This window comes from Pezoporus flaviventris, unplaced genomic scaffold (genome assembly GCF_033815535.1).
Source record: "Pezoporus flaviventris isolate CSIRO_AGI_PZ_B2104156 unplaced genomic scaffold, CSIRO_AGI_Pfla_v1 ptg000041l, whole genome shotgun sequence".
Taxonomy (NCBI): Eukaryota; Metazoa; Chordata; class Aves; order Psittaciformes; family Psittacidae; genus Pezoporus; species Pezoporus flaviventris.
Genome location: NW_026892589.1, coordinates 9,387,001 through 9,406,978, shown reverse-complemented (window position 1 = coordinate 9,406,978; position 19,978 = coordinate 9,387,001).

Below are 19,978 nucleotides of genomic sequence, written 5' to 3'. Positions count from 1 at the left end.
ACAGCACCTGCTGTTGGCCTCAGTTCTGAGGCAGACCCTTGTCTTGATCCAGTACTGCCATTTATGTGTGCAATTCCTGTGAGATGACACAGGCACCACTACTTGGGTTTTCCAAGTGTGTGGGACTTCAGTTTTGGTTTGTGTGGGTGAGACTGCTAAACTCTCATTTGGTCCTGATTTACAGTGGTTGCTAAATTATTAAGAAAGTACATATGCTACCATTCACTAGAGAGCAGTGAAATGGAAACTGCTCCCACAAAGACTTTAAAATCTTGTGGATTCCAAAAAGTGTCTGAACTTCTGTAATCTTGGAGAAAATGCTTGTGATGCTCAGTATCAGTCAACTAAGAACTCAGAAGAAAGCATAATGAATCATTAAATCAGATTTTTTGTGACTTAGCTCAAATCCAAGGACTTTACATGGCTATTACTAATTTTGGCATGTAATTTACTATTGTATGTAGTAGATTTCAGCATATTAAGTAACCTTTCTGAATGCAAATTTTATGACCTCCAATTTTTTTTTTAGGTAAAATCCAAGAATATACAACCTTTCAGAAAAACAAAAGAAACTTCTGCAGCAGCAAAACCAAACTCTTAAACAGAAAACTTCACGGAAGTTTAAATTTAGTATTAAGCTATTTTAAAATTAAAGGTCAACACCAAGAACTCTCTGAAAATTAAAATTCAGCAAGAGCAACGGTAAGTTTGTAAAGGTTCCCAACTTGTCAAGTATTTTAACATTAAAAAGGAAAATGCAATGAAGGGAATATATCTTTGTGCCTGAATTTCCATGGAGTAAAGAAGCAAATGATTTATTGAGCTTTGCCTCCTTCTAAGATCCTGGAATATCTGTGAGGGATATTTGATCTCTGTGAAGGAATCTATTTGAAATAGACAAAAAAAATTTTACTGTGTAGACTGATTATAAAGAGCTGTCATTGAGGTTTGCCTTCTCCATGCCCCTCAAGCCATTAGTCAACCAGACCATCTAGCATTTGTCAGCTGGACTTCATCTGCAACCAGTAGAAGTTGTTCCAGTGAGCCCTCTGTAGCTAAGATCAAGCCCATTTGGCAGATAAACTTTTCTGTGTGAAATCAGTATTTAACAATACCTAAATGAGCATTCTAGTTTACATTCTGAAGAGCTCACTCTGTGGGCTTTTTATTTGGTAAGGGTGCTTGCATGAATAAATGTGAACATGGAAGCTCAGACTGGAAATTGTGGCACAGAATTCTGTTCTTCTACTACTTGCACAGGGAAACACAAACCCTAAACACCATTATAATGTGTTGCAGTTATTCAAAAGCATTTAAAAAGTGAACCAAAAGGATGTCAAGCAATGGATTCACTCAATTTTAAGATAATTTCTAAAACATGTAAATACAGCGATTTACTCTGGACACTCGATGAAAAATAAATCAATTTTTCATACTGTTGATCACCTTTTTAGAACAGAAGAAGTATTTAAAGTCACATCCTCATGCAGCAGATTCTCTCTGAGAGTACTGAACCAAAAATCTAAGAGCAAGCTAGAGAAAAACCAAGAGGAAATAGAATTTGGGAAAATTGGCACAATTTCTCTCTGTTATTTTATCACATTTCACAAACAGTCCTAATCAAATAATTGCTTGTTGTTAAAGTGTATTTTCCATTCAAATTTTCAGGCGATAACCTCTGTGCATACTCGTCTATGAAACATATTCTGCATCCAACTGTATTACGAAGTACTGCTGCCTATCAGTAAGATCTGTCTGAGCAGCACATTTTCAGTCGCAGGCAGCACGTGCTGTTTTGAAAAAGCCAAGTATGGTCTTTATTCTGTATGCACTAGCAGCGTAAAGGCTTTGAAAGCAACAGTCATTTCTGAAAAAGAAAGGAACACAGTGTACTCTGCCATAAGTGTTACAGCTCTGCAACAGCAACATCACTAACATCCAAGCATTTCCACTGTCTGTGTGGTGACGGCTCAAGAAAAAAGGAGGTTTAAATCTGTGTATAATTCATCACCATTTTGGTGCCAATTGCTTTTACAAAGCAGTCACTGCAGACTCCACACCAGATATATATTCCTATTCTACCTCAATCAAATCCCTGCCAGGACTCAAGATGAACCTCTCTGGAACTGGCATGTGACAGAAGTCACAGAAGAGTTAGGGGGCAGAGATTTAGCCACGCTTTTCTTCCTTTGATCTTGCTGCAGCACCAATGTTCATGTACTTGCAAATGCCACTTCTCTCCGCCTCTTGTTTTTTTTTGCTGCTCAAAAAGGCCTTCTACCAGAGTAGTTGATTTTCATATCCATAAAGAAATGCAAAGATTTCTAGCCAAAAGGGGGAAATGATGATTGTAAAACAACCAGAATGATGGAAGAATCATGATCATACTGCTGGCACTATATGTGCCATTCATGTGTATAAGGAAGTATGAAGAGATTTTAAAAGTTAAGAGATTTAGGTAAGCAGGAATAAGGCTTAAACCAGAGTCCTTTCACCTTCTCAGCTGCTCTGTACAGAACAGATTGACATGATGTTTTTCTAAGCATCTCACAAAATGCATTAATACAAACTTGTGAAATAAGCTTATGGTTTAGTGAGATTTAAGCACATTGCAAGCCACTGAAGAATGACAAGTTGATTTATAGTAGTCAACTTCAGAAATATTATTGTTCATGTCAGGGAATACATATAAAATGTTATGCACTCTGTTTTTCATGATTCACATGTACTGAAAAATGCCAAAATTAATCTTAGGTATTGTTATTTCAACATCCTGTAAGCAGAACGCATACTGCATCAAACTGGTTCAGTGAGTAAGAAGTATACAAAAGAATTTGCTGTATATCCCTAAGACGGGGGGGGGGGGGGGGGGGGGGAATAAATGGTTGTCATTAACAGACAAAACCATATTAAATGTATTTAAGGAAACAATTAAGAAAATCAATCTTAATCTGAGGTAGAAAACTATCATGACTGTTCCAATTACACACAAACAGGTAGAGGTGAAATCAGAGACATTCTGATTTATATAAAAAGGTCAAGCTTTACCTATTTGCAATGTTTCCTGGTATGAAGCTGCCTTCTTCAGTACCCACACATTCCTCCTGATCCCGCCTGTGCACTCATGCCAGTATCAATCAGATCCTGCTTGATTATGCTAAGCCAGTAGAAAACTAATCTTACAAAGAGCAAACAACTTGCAGAAAAGTTTTTCTTGGTCAGCTTAATTTTATGCTGACTCAGCCCAAAAGTGGCTCAGCAGCAGTGCAGTGAGCTCAGCCTAGCACCCTTGGGAGCACAGCCTAGATGAGAGCCCCAACCTCCTCACTTTGAAATCAGTCTGCCTCTGCCCCGGCTAATAAGCACAGAAAAGGGTTCTCTGAGAGATGAACCAAATGAAGTGGAACAGGAACCTGACCATACTTTCCCAATTCCATTTGAGTGCATCAGACCATTCGCAGCTCTGGTACGAATGCATTGTTTCTTCTCAGCATTTTATCCTGGACCTCAGACACTTTGCCTATTGAAATTTTTAGTCAGCTCAGTGTATTTCTGTGAAACTTTTGGTTTCAGTACAACAGCATACCCACTATAAAAACCTATCTGTTTGGTTATTTAAGCTAGCTCTATTCTTGAGACTATGACTTCACCAAATGTGCATTTCCTTCAATCCTCAAGAAAATTAACAAATCCAGTGAACTTGAAGGGCTTACAAGTACAAAGCCCCCTTTCCACTTAATCCAGAGGGCCTCCAGCAATTACAGCTCCTTAAGAGACTGCTGTATTTACAGTGCTGAGATAAAGTGACTAGCATTTAATATTTTAATAATCATAATTCAGGGATGTTAATTCTGCAAATGTTACCAATATTTAAAGGTCTTGGCCATGCTTTGTTTCTTCTTTATGTAAGCGGACAAGGTTGTTTATTGTTGTCCTGTTCAGAGATCAACTGCATGATAGGAAACAAAAAATTCAAAATGATCTTTATATCAAAATAATACAGTTCTCAGTCAACAGAATTCTGACAGAAATATCTATATGGCAGAACAATGGCACTGTTTGATCTTACCCTTCCAATTATTATATTCACATTATGGGAGTCAATCAGTATTTTCACTAAAGAAAATATCCATGATTTTTATTGGTCTGTCTCAGGCAAAACAGTTTCTTTGTTCTTGGAGCATTTATTAAGAAATAAAGAAGTGACAAAAATAAAACAATATCTGAAACAATTCCCCAGAGCCCATGAATTTGCCTCACACATCCACAACTAAAGCAATCTGTAACCTACGCAGAAGTTTGAGCATAATTGAAATCTGTGACCTTCAAAACATTAGTACATATCGATTCTGCCAATTTATCATAGGATGAAAAAGAATTTTGCAGTAAATCGCACCGTTATTTCAATCAAAGATTTTAGTTTCCGAAGAAACAAAGGTTTAGAGAAACAGCTACAATAATTGAGCTTATTCAGACTGGAAACTCTGGATGTGTTAGGAATGTAAAGCAGCCTCTGATTGCATAATGCTTAACACAACAATCAGAGAAGTAATTGGTTTCACACTTCTTCTAGGTTTTGTTTCTTATTACCAGGCACAGGCAGTGATCATCTCTTTTTGTTTCAATGCAAGAAATGACAACTGTTGCTAATTAATACAGAGTATCTTTATTGGTAGTTTCTTACACTTTTAATTTTCTGGATCTCTCTAATTTTGAGAAGTCCTCAACTTGCAAACCAGCTTCTCTTGTAACTGCACAACTTCTATTTTCCTTATATTATCTACTGAAAAGATTACAAGAACTCAAGAATAAAGTTTGCCATGACAACTGCTGTGATAATATTTCCATGCATCTGAGAAAATTATCTCTTCCTGCAGTAAGCTGAACTGTTATTAGAGGTAGCCTGAATAGAGAAAGAGGAGAAAGGCTGGGAAAGAAAGAGGGAAGGGACAAATATTGTTGGTAACAGTGTTATTTCAGTAACAGTGAACATGAAAGGCTAAAATGTATTTGAATTGTTTAACCGGTTGGGCAGTCAATGAAACTAGTGCACATTCTTCCTTCTACAGTATCATATGAAACTGATTTAACTGCCTCAGATCAATGAAAATATTCTCTGGCAGGCCTTAGAATGGCACATTTCAAGAGCAGATTTGCACAGACACAAGTCTGGGTGGTTCAATATCACCAATGCTGCAGTGCACATGGTTAGAAAGTCTTCTTTGCTATATCCTCCACGCATTCATCTGCATTCACTACTACCTTATGTGCTGGGCTTGGCTCGGGCAGAGTTAATTTTTTCCATAGTAGCTGGCATGGGGCTGGTGTTTGGGATTTGTGCTGGTAACAGTTGATCACACAGGGATGTTTTCATTACTGCTGAGCAGCATTTACACAGAGCCAAGGCCTTTTCTGCCTCTCACCCCATCCCAGCAGCGAGGAGGACGGGGTGCACAAGGAGTTGGGGGGACATAGCTAGGACAGCTGACCCTGACTGACCCCAGGGATGTTCCGGATCAGAGGACATCATGCTCAGCATGTAAAGCTGGGGAAGAAGAAGGAAGGGGGGGACGTCTGGAGTGATAGCATTTGTTTTCCCAAGTCACTGTTACAAGGGATGGAGCCTTCCTGAAGATGGCTGAATATCCAGCTGCGCGTGGGAACGGGTTTGTTTTGTTATGAGCAGCTTTTGCTTTACCTATTAACTGCCTTTATTTCTATCCACAATTTTTCTTTTACCCTTCTGATTCTCACCTCCATCCCACTGGTGGGAGGAGCAAGTGAGCGGCTGAGTGGGGCTGAGCTGTCAATGGGTTAAACCACAGCACCCTACTATTCCTTCATTTTCTTAATCTACGTCTTGCCAGGTACACCTGACAACATGTGACTAAGTTGAAATATGAAGCATTTGTCATAAATGGTGTATGACCAGGATAATAAATCTTGTCTCAACATTCTGAGTTTCCCTGGCAGTTCAAGAATCAGCCAAGCGCTGACACACAGCTTCAATTCCAAATATGGTTCAATTCAATACTGTGTGTGCCAGAATCTGGGCACGCTGTTGGGATTTCTGGGAGCAGCAATGCAGGACACACAGCTGTGTGCCTCTCTGTGGCCCTGAAACGTTCCAAGGCTTTGGAAAACTCTATTGTTCACCTATAATACAACTGACCTAATCCCTCAGTAGTTTTAGAGACATAATATTCTGCTTAATGCAAGAAGATCATGTCCTTAAAATAAACTTACTTGGTAATACTTAGTGTTCAAAATGGAAAAGGGGACTGTACCTAAAATTTCACCTTAAAATGCAAGATGGCAACGTTAATATTAGCAACTCTGTACTTAAATCGATTGCTTTTAAAAATAAAAAATAAATTATTGAATTGATTTTTTTTTTCTCCAAAAGATGATTCTAAAACAGTTAAATATTGGAATCCTCTCTTACACTTGTTTATATTCTGGGAGTCAGTGCAGATACCTGACCAGATCATCATGCATCTACTTTAAGAGGGACCTTCTCTTCAATGCCAAATGCTTTCTATCCCACACAAGAACTTTCAGCAAGTATACATGTCATACAGCCACAAACCTATACAATGCAGTCATCCGAGCTACTATGCATAAATTGCCAAAATACAACCCACTATGTCACAATCTTTCAGTCAATGGCACATTTTCCCACTGAATAGATAGAATGTGATTGATAGTGGGTTTTCCTCAGAGCATTATCTAGTCTTTTATTCCTGTCACCCCAATCCTACAGGAGTTGGGCATATATTACCAAACCCATTTTGTGTGCAGACTTTGAAATCCATCATCAGGCTGTTGATGAATTGTTTCATCTGTTCTAAGACACAGAAACAGGAACGAGAAAGCCAACATCTTTCTCTGCTGAAAACAGTGGAAAGAACTGGTACAACACAACTCACCTTACATAACCTATCACGGCATTTTTTTATCTGCTTTTCCCTCCCCCATAATTATCACGTGCACAGCCCTGCAGTATCAGTATTTCCAGTTTCCTTTGAGAAGGCACTGCTTGTAGAGAGGTTTTTTCCACTCTAGAAGACAGGAATGATTTTTCTGAATCAGAGCCAAGGATTTTCTGTATACCCTGTCTAAGAAAAAAGCCATACTGAATGATTAATACTTCTCAGGACTGCCACAGGATGGTTTTAGTTGAGAAAATAACTGTGGTCAATTTTTGATAGTGTTTTCTGCCTTGTTATAATAAATAGCTACCATTTGGGGGTTTGAGGACTCTTATATACCAGGATAATCTTCATGTTACATAAACCACTTTTTTGGTTAGTGAGTGGATCTTGAAGCAGCCCTGATCTGTTCCTCACATCCATCATAACAAAGAAAATAACAGCACATGTTCTTAAATCATGAGTTTTGCCCCATGCAAAGGTCTGAAATACTCTAACACATACCTGCTTTCTAGAAAAATAATTTTAGGAGAAGTAACTTTGGCACATTGAGCCTTATGCTGATTCTTAGGACAAATTTCAAGCCTAAAACAAAAAAGTTCAGATAAGAGTTGTGTGTATGACTCGTTAGTGCGTGTTACTCATGCAGTCTGACAGTTTTTACCTCTTTATAGCACTGCAGAATCCTACAGAAGTCGATTTAGGCACTACCAAAACTACATCTCTGGCTGAATCAAGCGATCAGAAAACACTCTACTAAATTGCCTTCCACCTTTTAAAAGGTCAAGGTTAATAGCGCTTCCCACAGCTGCCTGCGCAGTGCTGCCACTCACTTCATCTCTTCAGAAAGACTGAAGTCACTCAGTCTGTCAGCACTTCAGCTGCAATTTGAAATGCATCCGCTTCTTTAGAGGATACATCAGTCTGCCCACTCAGCCAAGTAATGCAGTATTGTATTGGTGATGAAAAAAGTTTTAATGATAATTGTAATTTTATACTGTTTTTTTCCCAAAAGACACTGTGGAGATGCTACTGACGGAAATGACCTGTCATTATTTAGCAAAGCAGAAGATGGTAATTATCATGGGTTACATTTCCCTTTGCACTGCAATGGTAAAACATGCACTCCTGCACTCTAACATGCAAGTCCAAGACAAAGAGAAGATGAAGCAGAGCTTTATTTGTAAACTGAAGTTCAGAGTTCTGGAAGTGCAGGACATACTGTCTACACTATACTTAACAAGAGAAGGTAGAAGAATCAAAAAAACAAAGCAAAAAGAAGGAACAAGAAATGAGCAGTATCAACAAGAAAAAAAAAAACACCAGGCTTTCAGTTCTGTGTTTACAGTTCCCAACCAATTTCAGTGGCACAGAAAAATTGTGTTTTCTTATGCCTGCATTTCCTCAGATGTGCTACAAGGGGAAAGCAGATAGTTCCCTTCTATGGAAACAGTTACCTTATAACATGGTTAAATGAAGTTTGCTTTCCGAAGTTTTCCTCTAAAATAGCTGGTATTAGCCTCTGTCAGCACCAAGATGAATGGGCTTAATCTTATCCAATATACTAATTCTTTTGTTCCTATTATTTTCAATCTATCCAATCTACAAGGTTACGGGAAATCTCTTTTCTGTTGGCTTTCAATATTGATTTATAACTATTTTAAAGTGTATAATGGAATGGGAAATCAGTAACTAAATCTTAACCTTATCCTTTATCCTTGGGGTACTGGTGTCAAGGTAGGTAGGTGACTTTCAAGTTCTGACCTGCTGTTTTCTTGAGCTCATGCATATAGCAATTAATACCTGGTGATACTTGCTCAGCCAGTGGATCAAATTATAAACATAGAATTGTCATTAAATTTGTACAGCAAATATCGAAGTTTAACTGACTGAATCACATCAGCTTCTATTATCAAAAATAAGGGAATAACTTGATTCAGGGGTACTCAAGGCATCAGGAAGTACTGATAATAAAACATGTAACTGTGCCTTTATGGGTTTCTGCAACCTCAGTAAATTAGTATAGTCAGCAGGGAATTAATTCTATTAAGTTAAAACTTTGGAGACTCAATCAATATGCAGAAGGTATATTCAGTAGCTAGAGAGACTGCAACTAGAGGTCCATGAAGTTTTCCTTCTCTTGACTGATAGCATGATGTACAGCCTGATACTCACGTATTTATCATACTAGTTATTAATCTGACCTTATAACTATTGACGAATGAATTATCAGGGCTCATAGTGGGCCTGAAATATAGTACGGATGGAAAATAGAGTAAAATGCACCCAAAGATCCATTCTCGGAGGAATTAAGAGTTTCCCAAGAGACAGAAAAGCTTCACTAAGCCCACGGATAGGAGGAACAGCGGGGAGTGAGCCAGCAGCTGCATGGTTCTGAGTTGCCAGCTAGGCTTAAACCCCGACAGGGGTGCTAAGCTGAAGAGGGAGTTGACTTCACTCCAATAATGTAATTTCAAGAGATTACGTTTAAGAAGTGACTTTGCCTAAATGGGTCAAACATGGTAAAATAAACTACCTAAATGATCACTCTACTACACACACTAAGTATATAAACGATGTTCTGTAATATGCCATGTATTTTTAGTGAATGTCCGCTGATCAGCCGTAATAGTTTTGTAACAGATGTAGCTTATTTGAAGAACTTATTAAGGAAGAGGGGAAAGATCAGACCTTCACTTAGGTAATATGAAGGTAACATTTCATATGGAAAGCACAACCAGAGCTGCTTTACTTATTTCAGATTACAAAGAGAAATGATTATGAGATGCAGCAATTCAAGGGAGGCCCAAGCTATTCCACCGCAGTAGGGACAAACATGCCTGTGCCCCGGGCTTGGTGGAGCAGCACTGTGAGGAGCCACCTGAGCTGGCAGTGGTGATTTATCTCCAGAGCCAGAAGCACCAGAGCTGCCTTGGTGTAGTGCTTTGACTAATTACCCTTTCAGAGATGCAGAACTAATTACCTTGGCTTGAGCCCAGATGAGTATTTTTTGTATTTGCCTAATTATCTACAGCGTGGCATTGCTTGAGCTAGATAAGCATATCCTACTTGATAACTGGTGGAAATGCCACACAACTATGAGAATATCAAGTTGTTATTTATGGAATAGAAAAATAAGTATTTACTATAGCTGCAAGTCAGTCAACAGGTACTAACATCAGCACATCGTTCCTGTGATCGATTATAATTCAGATCAAATATCAACTATAGCTTTTATAATAGAACCTTATCAACATTAAAAGAAATAATTTCAAACACTTTTGCCTTCCAGCATGGTATTTAGTAAACACACTTTCTCCTAGAAAATAAATAAACTTACATAAAAATCTGCACAATATGGAATTTCCTTTTAAGGTTAAATTTCTTTTTTAGCATTGAGATATTCAGTCTGGATTTGAAACTGATTTAATCTTGTTTAAGCACAAAAATATTTCAGCCATAAGTAATATTCTAAGAAAAGTACTTAGGGCCATGCTTTAGAACATGGTTGCCAAAATGCCCTATGCTTAGCAAATACTGACAAGGAGTCCTCTGGTTCAGGAAGCTCCACAAGTCAGTGGTCGAACATCAGTCTTAGACAACAACCTATCAAACACATTTATCCCACCTCTTTAGCATGAGTTGAGGAATCTCTGAAATTCTAGTGTGGTCAGGAAACCTGTGTCACAAAGGCAGAAATGGGCAGACTCTCTTCTCTGACATGTCTGGGTGGAAACTGAAGCTACTGACCTGAACATGCAAAGTGTTTTTAAGACCAGAGGAATGAAGCAGGAGACTTTCTGAATTTTATTTAGAGGTTAAAGCCATTCAGCAGTTTCACTGATAGCTTTGTTTTGACAGGAAAAAGAGGATCAGATTGAAAATGCAGTAACATAAACCCAACAATGGCAAAGCTGTCCTTAACAGAAAAAATAACGTTCTCACAGGAAAGCAGACTATCTTTTCACAAAGTTCTAGATTTTAAGAGACTGAATGCAAATTAATCTAATTTATGAAGAAAACCTGTTTAAAGGAAGTAGCTTGTGGCCATGGGACAATGCTGAGCAATCACACAGCGCTTCACCTTTCCTTCCAGTGCTGGTGAGGAACAGGTCCTTGTGCACAGACCCACAATTATTTATACTTCAGCATCCTTAGCTGAAGGTAGTATTAACATTGTCACCTGCAATAAATAGTTCCTGACATGATTTAATGAAGTCTAAGCCTCAGAAACTAGAAGGTTACATATTATGCATTTAAACACTAAACAATGAAGTCCTACTCCGGATTTTTAAATCTTATCCAAAATCTATAAAAACTGAAAATGAGGCAGGAAAATTTTAGCATTATAAATTTACATCCCTTAAACAGAAGAAACCGGGAGCAAGACATTAGGGACACCACCACATTATAAATGTTTCAGATCACATCTATAAAAAAAAATAAATTTGCTATTTCATATCATCAGATAAATATAATCTCTGACACCAGTCTTGGTAAAGAATCAGAAGCTGCAGTTAGTGTGACAAAAATACCTAAGTGGAACTGGAAAGTATAATGCTAGAAGTGTTTCAGCTCTCCCCGTATTGTGAGCTCATCTTTGTTTCCATCTGTGGGTTGAGGACAGCAGTAATACAGGCTGGGAGATTCAGGGATAATTAAGAGCCTGCCAGCTGCAGAAGTGACAGTTCACCGTTTCTTACAGTTATATGGGAGTGGCAGACTTTTTTATTACTAGTTACACTTGTCTGAACCATTAAAAGCTCATTATCCTGTAAGCTGAGCTCTTATGTTCTCCTGTAGACAAAGTCTCAGGAAAAACTGCCTCACACACACACTACATGGATTAATATCTGACCTATCACATCTATAATCAGCAAAACTTTGCTTCTTATAATCTTGACTCCTTCTTTTCATTGCTTTTTCACCACCTTCTCAGTAAGACATAAATAACACTCTTTAATAAAATTTTATACTGACTAAATTAAAATGTTCAAGGTAATATTTGATGAGGTATAGTGATGCTGGCCCCACTGACTTGACTTCAGTTATAACCTCAGATCTCTTTTTAAGTTACTATCACTGTTACAAACTTTCCTGAAGGTTGGGGTATACCAAGACACAGAAAATAAGCAAGCACAGAAACACATGCCCTACTTCTAGGCTTGGGGAGCTCATGTCTAAAAATCAACGATGCTTTGACAAGTTTTACTGCAGTCAGAGATGTAACTGTCATTAGTCTCTTTGGGAACAGATCAGAAAATTTTGACACCAGGAGTCATTTCACCAATCCTTCTTTGTGCCTTATATTTACTTTTTTGAAAACTGGGATAGTCTTCAGAGACAGATACCTCATTTTTATGAAAAGCATATTTGTAAATGTAGCTTTGTTCACAGGTGGAAACACAAAAACCTGGGATTTACTTTTCAGTTCACTTCTTCCAAGCTGCAGAATTTTTCATTTGAAGCAATTAAGAAAAAACACGTAAGTAGAATGCTGTTTAAGCTAGAAAAGATCAAAAACCATTTAACAGTCTTCTTTATGTGAGTCTAGACAGGAATGCATGACATTAATTCAAGTGCTTTCTACTCTGTATTCATTTTATACCTTGTTTGCTATTTATTAATTAATTCTGTAATGCACTCCTGAAGAAAACTAAGTCCAAGGGAGTGTAGCCCTCATCTAGTTTTGCTCTGTCAAGAATAAATGCATAAATGTATTCACTGAAAGCAATCATTACCAGGTCAGGTTTCATGTGGTGTTTTGTTTTCTTTAGGTTTCACTTAGAACAAGCAACCCGCAGCTCTGTCAGAGCTGAGTATCTAAGTAAAATGACGAAACCTTGATCTCTCTGAATCTGTAAGTAACCCATTGACTATAAAAAATACAAATGAAAATACATAAATGGAAAGAGATGTCTCACAAGATACATAATACTTTGTAATATGCACTCTCTTTTGTCTTTTTCAAATCTTTATTTGTTGGGTATGTTTTAAATTTCTGTCCCCATGACAGTCTCCATTATCATTCTTCCCTGGTGCCGGGTGGACAGCACCAACTGCCTGTTTGCACCCCTCACTTGAGGGGTGAGACACAGTGAAGGAAAAGCATGGTTCTGACCAAGGAAAAACCAGCATGGGGAGAATAGCTTTGACTCTCTCTTAGAAACCTAATGTGCTACACATTAGGGAAAAAAACATACAGTGTCAGCTGCCTGTGTTCACTTTGCACACATAGAAAAGCTGGAAAGAATTGATTACAATGGCTTTAGTTTGTTAATCCATGCATACGGCTCCTTTTGACCTGTCAGGATACCCAACTGCAATCATGTGTTCCATCTCTTCAGTCCAATGTGCATGTATTTCTTTATCTCTGCTTTTATCTTTTTAACAACTGAATCAAAACAAGCTGCAAACCCTTTTCCAATAGTGTGGATTTATTCTCTGGCTATTGACATAGTTCTAAAATGCATTTATTTTAAATTTCAGAATGGCCTTGCCTTACAGGAGAGTTTTAGAAACTCTTGTCTGGAAACTTAGAGCCATAAGGAATCTTTTTACAGTGCTGTTGCTACTTGCTTAATGCTACTTTCACCAGTTATTATTGGGATTTCAAAAACCAGACTAAGAAACTGTCTTACACATGAAATACCTACAAGTCTTACAATTAGAAGTGAAGTATAATGTCCAAATAATCTTTCCAAACATCTGGATTATGTCAGCAGGCCTTAGTTTACATTCACCTTTAAACAACCACAGCCGTACCTTTAAACACACACATACAGAATGTATTCTTTCTTATGTGGATTACATGACCTAAGCTTTATCTATATGTATAAGAGCTGTTCTTTTAGGGCCCCACTGTTTAGCTGCAAAAGTCCTTTACAGGATATAAAACTGAAATATTAATAGAATCACAGAATCATAGAATAGTTAGGGTTGGAAAGGACCTTAAGATCATCTACTTCCAACCCCCCTGCCATGGGCAGGGACAACTCACACTAAACCGTATCACTCAAGGCTTCGTCCAATCTGCTCTTGAACACTGCCAGGGATGGAGCATTCACAACTTCCCTGGGCAACCTATTCCAGTGCCTCACCACCCTAACAGGAAAGAATTTCCTCCTTATATCCAATCTAAACTTCCCCTGTTTAAGTTTTAACCCGTTACCCCTTGTCCTATCACTACAGTCCCTAATGAAGAGTCCCTCTCCACCATCCCTATAGGCCCCTTTCAGATACTGGAAGGCTGCTATGAGGTCTCCACGCAGCCTCCTCTTCTCCAGGCTCAACAGCCCCAACTTTCCCAGCCTGTCTTCATACGGGAGGTGCTCCAGTCCCTGATCATCCTCGTGGCCCTTCTCTGGACTTGTTCCAACAGTTCCATGTTCTTTTTATGTTGAGGACACCAGAACTGCACACAATACTCCAGGTGAGGTCTCACAAGAGCAGAGTAGAGGGGCAGGATCACCTCCTTCGACCTGCTGGTCACGCTCCTTTTGATGCAGCCCAGGATATGGTTGGCTTTCTGGGCTGCAAGCGCACACTGCCAGCTCATGTTCATTTTCTCATCGACCAGCACCCCCAAGTTGTTCTCTGCAGGGCTGCTCCGAATCTCTTCTCTGCCCAACCTGCATCTGTGCCTGAGATTGATCCAGCCCAGGTGTAGGACCTTGCACTTGGCATGGTTAAACTTCATGAGGTTGGCATCAGCCCACCTCACAAGCGTGTCGAGGTCCCTCTGGATGGCATTCCTTCCCTCCAGGGTATCAACCGAACCACGCAGCTTGGTGTCATCGGCAAACTTGCTGAGGGCGCACTCAATCCCACTGTCCATGTCAGTGACAAAGATGTTGAACAAGACCGGTCCCAACACCAATCCCTGAGGGACACCACTCGTTACTGGTCTCCAGCCGGACATTGAGCCATTGGCCACAACTCTTTGCGTGCGGCCATCCAGCCAGTTCTTTACCCACCGAGTGGTCCATCCATCAAATTGATGTCGCTCCAATTTAGAGACAAGGATGTCGTGTGGGACAGTGTCGAACGCTTTGCACAGGTCCAGGTAGATGACATCAACTGCTCTACCCCGTCCATCAGTTCTGTAGCCCCATCGTAGAAGGCCACCAAATTGGTCAGGCAGGATTTCCCCTTAGTGAAGCCATGCTGGCTGTCACCAAGCACCTTGTTGATTTTCATGTGCCTTAGCATGCCTTCCAGGAGAACCTGCTCCAAGATTTTGCCTGGCACAGAGGTGAGACTGACTGGTCTGTAATTCCCTGGGTCATCCATTTTCCCCTTCTTGAAAATGGGGGTTGTATTCCCCTTTTCCCAGTAAGAAAAATATTATTATTAAGAATAAAGAGGCACCAGAATGGAAAAAACCTCACTGTGCTCTCTGCCACGTTTCTGTCATCTCAGTACAAGTCCATCGAGTAGTCACGGGAAAATCCAGAAATTAAGGCACATTTTCAAGGAGCACTCAAGCCAGTCAGAAGGAAATGTGCAAATAGTAGGATTTTTTTAATTAAATATGCTGGTTTACTATTACATAGACACATTCTAGAAGTCTTTCAAAGTAATGTATGCAATACTGAAATGGTTTAAAATGATGTGTCACTTCAATTTAAAATGATTTAAATTCATTTCCTTAATTTCCTTCTTAATGCAGGCACATGCTTTTACATTTTTCACTGACATTATTTTCAGCAAATTATTTGATCGTTATGAGCATTTCCAATTCTTTTCCTGAACCAATAGTTGTTCATAAAACATGAAAACAACAAGACACAGCAAGGGAAATATAATGGGTGTTATTCTAATGAAGGCAGGGATTCTGAAGGGCCACAGGATTTTCAGAAGGCAAACCCTGCAGACTAGGCAAGGCAATTCAGAGTATCTGTGAAATGACAAACACAACTGAGATAGCCAACATAAACATTACAATAAAGAGGCAGACAGAAACTGAAAAGTCACCAGTCTTGTAAATTTAAGAATAGCTTGGGAAGACTGTTCAAAAAACCCAAAAACCAATCTTACTTGCAATATTATTTTGAGAAGGCAAAAGCTCTGTCAACTGACAACAGTAAAAAAAAAACAGGTAATTTCAGTCTGACAGCCAGCTGAAATCCATAGAAACTGTATTATCTTTATGGGCAAAAATACTAGAAGGCTGGAGGAGTATCAGAGGAGTATCGCACGCTCACCTGTGCTTTTGCCTTCTCCATAATTAAGTGCCTATTGCCACTGTTGTACAGGCTACTGGACTGGATTAAACCTTAATATATACAACCATTCACACATCATGGTCTTTGTCACTGGACTACTACTTTTTACATGTACCACAAAGCTTTTGTTCTGGCTATAGCATTATCATCAAGATACCAAGCAAGCTGAACAAAAGCAGCAGCTCTATCACATCAGCTGGAGAAGAGCTCCCCTCTCCTAGGGGTGTACAGTTTCCAGATATTCAGGGCTTCAAAAAGCTATCAACAGATCATTTTCCTCTTTCCTTCCCTTCAGAAAAAGTAAGGAAATATTGTAGATGTTTATATGCAATAATCATTTCTTCACTGGACCCATGCTTTTCCTCATTAAGAATGAGAATAGTATCATGTTTAAATCAGTACATTGAAATTACTGTTAGATACATGTGCGTGAGTCATAAAAATAGTAGAGATTAAGCTGCCCTGAGCAAGATACTCATAATCAAAGTAGCCTATAAACATGCACACAGTTATGTTGGTTCAGATGGAGAACTGTAACTTGTTCTGTTGTAACACAAATCTGTTTGATCATATTCCTATGTCCATTTTTTGCAGCAGGTATGTGATGAACATTTCTCAATTTTCAACCATCACCTAACTAGTGTAATTTTTTTTTGCATCCCTATTAATCATAAATCATAATGAAGTAATTTATTCTGAAGCAGATCATAACAAATGAGGAGTACATAGTGTTGAAATTAACTGTTAAAGAGCAACAGCTGTTACAGTATTTGAAGTTCTTATTACTGTTGACCTCTATGCAATACATACCACAGGCTGGGCTGTTACAACAGAAAGATTCCTTTCTAAACAGTAGTTGTGTCTATTATCTGCACTGGATTAGTGTCACTGCCTATGCTTTTTAATACACTTGTCATCCAGGATAAATGAAGATCGATGGCAACTATTAGTCTATTTTTTCCATACTTTCTGTGGTTCAGTGCCTTACTGCTTGAAAATGTTGATGTGTAAAAAGGTGACATCCATCAGCTCTATTGTTCACTGGTTCAAATCATACAATGATGAAAATATCAGTGTAGTGCTGCTGACTTAGACCATAAAAGCATAAGAGGTCCTGGGTCACTGTGTCAAATTTCTGTGATCACAGTCATTAATGTAAATGGCACTCAATACAGAAAGTTCTTGACCATATATCACAAGCCACAGAAAAACCCATTACCCTAAAGCACTCATACAGAAAAGACCAAAAGCCTCACAATATATAATGTGTGCCTTGGAAAAGGAGCAAACAAGAGGTATTACCAGCATACTGTAATCCTTGAGTGTAAGCAAATTTGTTAGGTGTTAAAAATTGTTAGCATTAACCCAAATGCTCTGGACTTCTCCAGGAAGCAAACTGCACCCTCTGCTTCAGACCAAGGACTCATGTCCCTGGGGACACGACTTCACTCAGTGTGTACAAAAGGCCCTTTTCGTGGTGAAGTCTCGATGACAGTTGGCCCATCATCCACCAGTGCAACTCAGAACGTTCTCCTCCTCTAGCTGGACATCCTCATTTTCAGTTCCTAAGGCATGACTTTGCTCTTTGTATTGTTAATTTAAACTCTGTTCTATTACTACAGGCAACAACGACATTACCATATGATAATCTTACTGCCTACATGACTGACAAACTCTGTTAGCTTTGTGTCAGTAGCAAATTGCATTATCTCTTGATTATTTTCTTTTCTTCAAAATCCATTCTAATGCTGTGCATGGTATTACAGTCAAACTAAGAGGTTTGTATTTCTTATAGCTGAATATCTGATAAGGCATTTGTACTTTCACATTGTAATCCTCTATCCATCATCTCTAACCAGAAAGCAAAATGAGTTCCAAATTATGAACTACCTATATACCAAAGACAGTAATTGAGTGAATTATTTTGCTCCTCCAACAGAGGATTACAAACATTATGGAGTTGTTATCCCATGGTGGTGATCTAAGGGATGTCAAATTCCCCAAATGATACCACAAATAGATCTCCTTCCTTTTTCCCAGATTCTCCATTCACCACAGTCCTTGCAACAAGGCACTGCCTGCCTCCGATTTTATGTAACTTTGAGTCTCACTGGATTCGACGGAAGTTAGGTTAGCCAGAATATTAATACTAGATTTTTTACCTGAAATAGTCTTACCTAAACACTACAGTAAGCCAATTACTGTAAAAATTTATTGACAGATGATGCCAACACTGAGAAGCCAATGATCTCATTTGGTAGATTATACAATTCAAGTGTGTACAAGCCACAGGGAAGAAGCAGGACTCAGGAAAGTTTTACATGAAATGATCATAAACAGATCATTATAAATACCCAAATTCCTGCAGGAGCCAGCAATGAGATAACAGCAGTCCAGGGAAAATTGGCAAGATCATTTTCTATCAGCAGAGAAGTAGAATTACCCATGTGTTCTATTTTTAATTTGTTTAAAAAGGCTTACATGCAGACTTGCATACACACGTACCAGCATCTTCAAGAAGTTTACTACCATGACTGGAATGTTCCTATATAATTCAATCTAATTAATTTCCTAAGGTGAATTCTTTAAGAAGCTCTGCTTACTAAGCTGTAAGATGATCGTGTGCCTGTGATAGGGTTGAGATACTGCTCTTCTCTTCCCACACAGCTTTTTAATAAAACTGCTGCCAGTTTGCTGATCTTCCCCTCTTCAAGGTTAATGGCTTGCTATCAGTGAATTACTTTTCATGATACAGCTTAGGTTATGAACTCCAAAATTGTCTTCTGTGGGCTCCATCTTCAATGTGTTTTAGGCTGAGAGAAAAGCACAGTTCCTAGTAACTGAGGCAGATTTCACAATAGGGAAAAGGTACTACAGAAATGAAAAGGGATAATGTCAGCTTCAGAAACTTACCATTTTGTTCTATAAGACATCATAAAATTATTTCAGTTGGTCGATGTTGTGGAACAACTGCTGTCATGTCCTCTAGTAAAGCTGAATACCTACAGGACTGCAATTTACCAAACGTTGCCCTGACTCCTTTTTCTTGCATATAGAGCCTCTAGACTAAAGATGTTGCAGAGAGACAACAACCGGCAACACTGCATTATTCCAAAGGTTTAGAAGCATGAATAGTCAGGCAATTTATAATGTGCAGTCTTTGTTATCATTATGGAACAAGCGTTACTTAAGAGCCAACTCCGTAATAAACCAATACTAGTATTTTTTAATCCTGTAAGAGGGAAAAGTAGCGACGATATTAAATTTGATCTTGAGAGGTACATCCGTGCTTGCATCCCACAAGCAGGTGTTCAGCAACACCCTGAAGTTTTCATATACTTGAATGATATGTCACGTAATTCTTTACCAGTTGGTCCTTTCCACCCTTTAAACTTTGAGAGTGAATTTTGTAAGAAACCAATGACAAGACTCCAGTGACACATTAGAACTCTGTACCAGGAAATACACATTTGCTTCCAAGCTCTGGGAAACATTAGAGTATCTACACTGTCAAAAAATAAGACTTCACCACTTCAGCTGTAATTTCAGTCATAAAAAGAGCTGTAAGAGCCTCTCATCCAGTCTGGCTGTTATCTGCTAGAGATAATTTACTTTACATGATGCCATTTCAAAAGGGGTGTAAAACCAGCCAACAATGCAAGCAAAGCTTTCTCAGCATATTTGTGGTACCTTTGCAAGTATAGTACTGCAAACTGCTTAATTTGTTTCATTTTGAATAAAGCATCTGTCACATTTTGATTTTTAAGGCAGAGTGATGCATGGTGGTACAGCTCAGAATTACAAGCTGTAATGACTCTT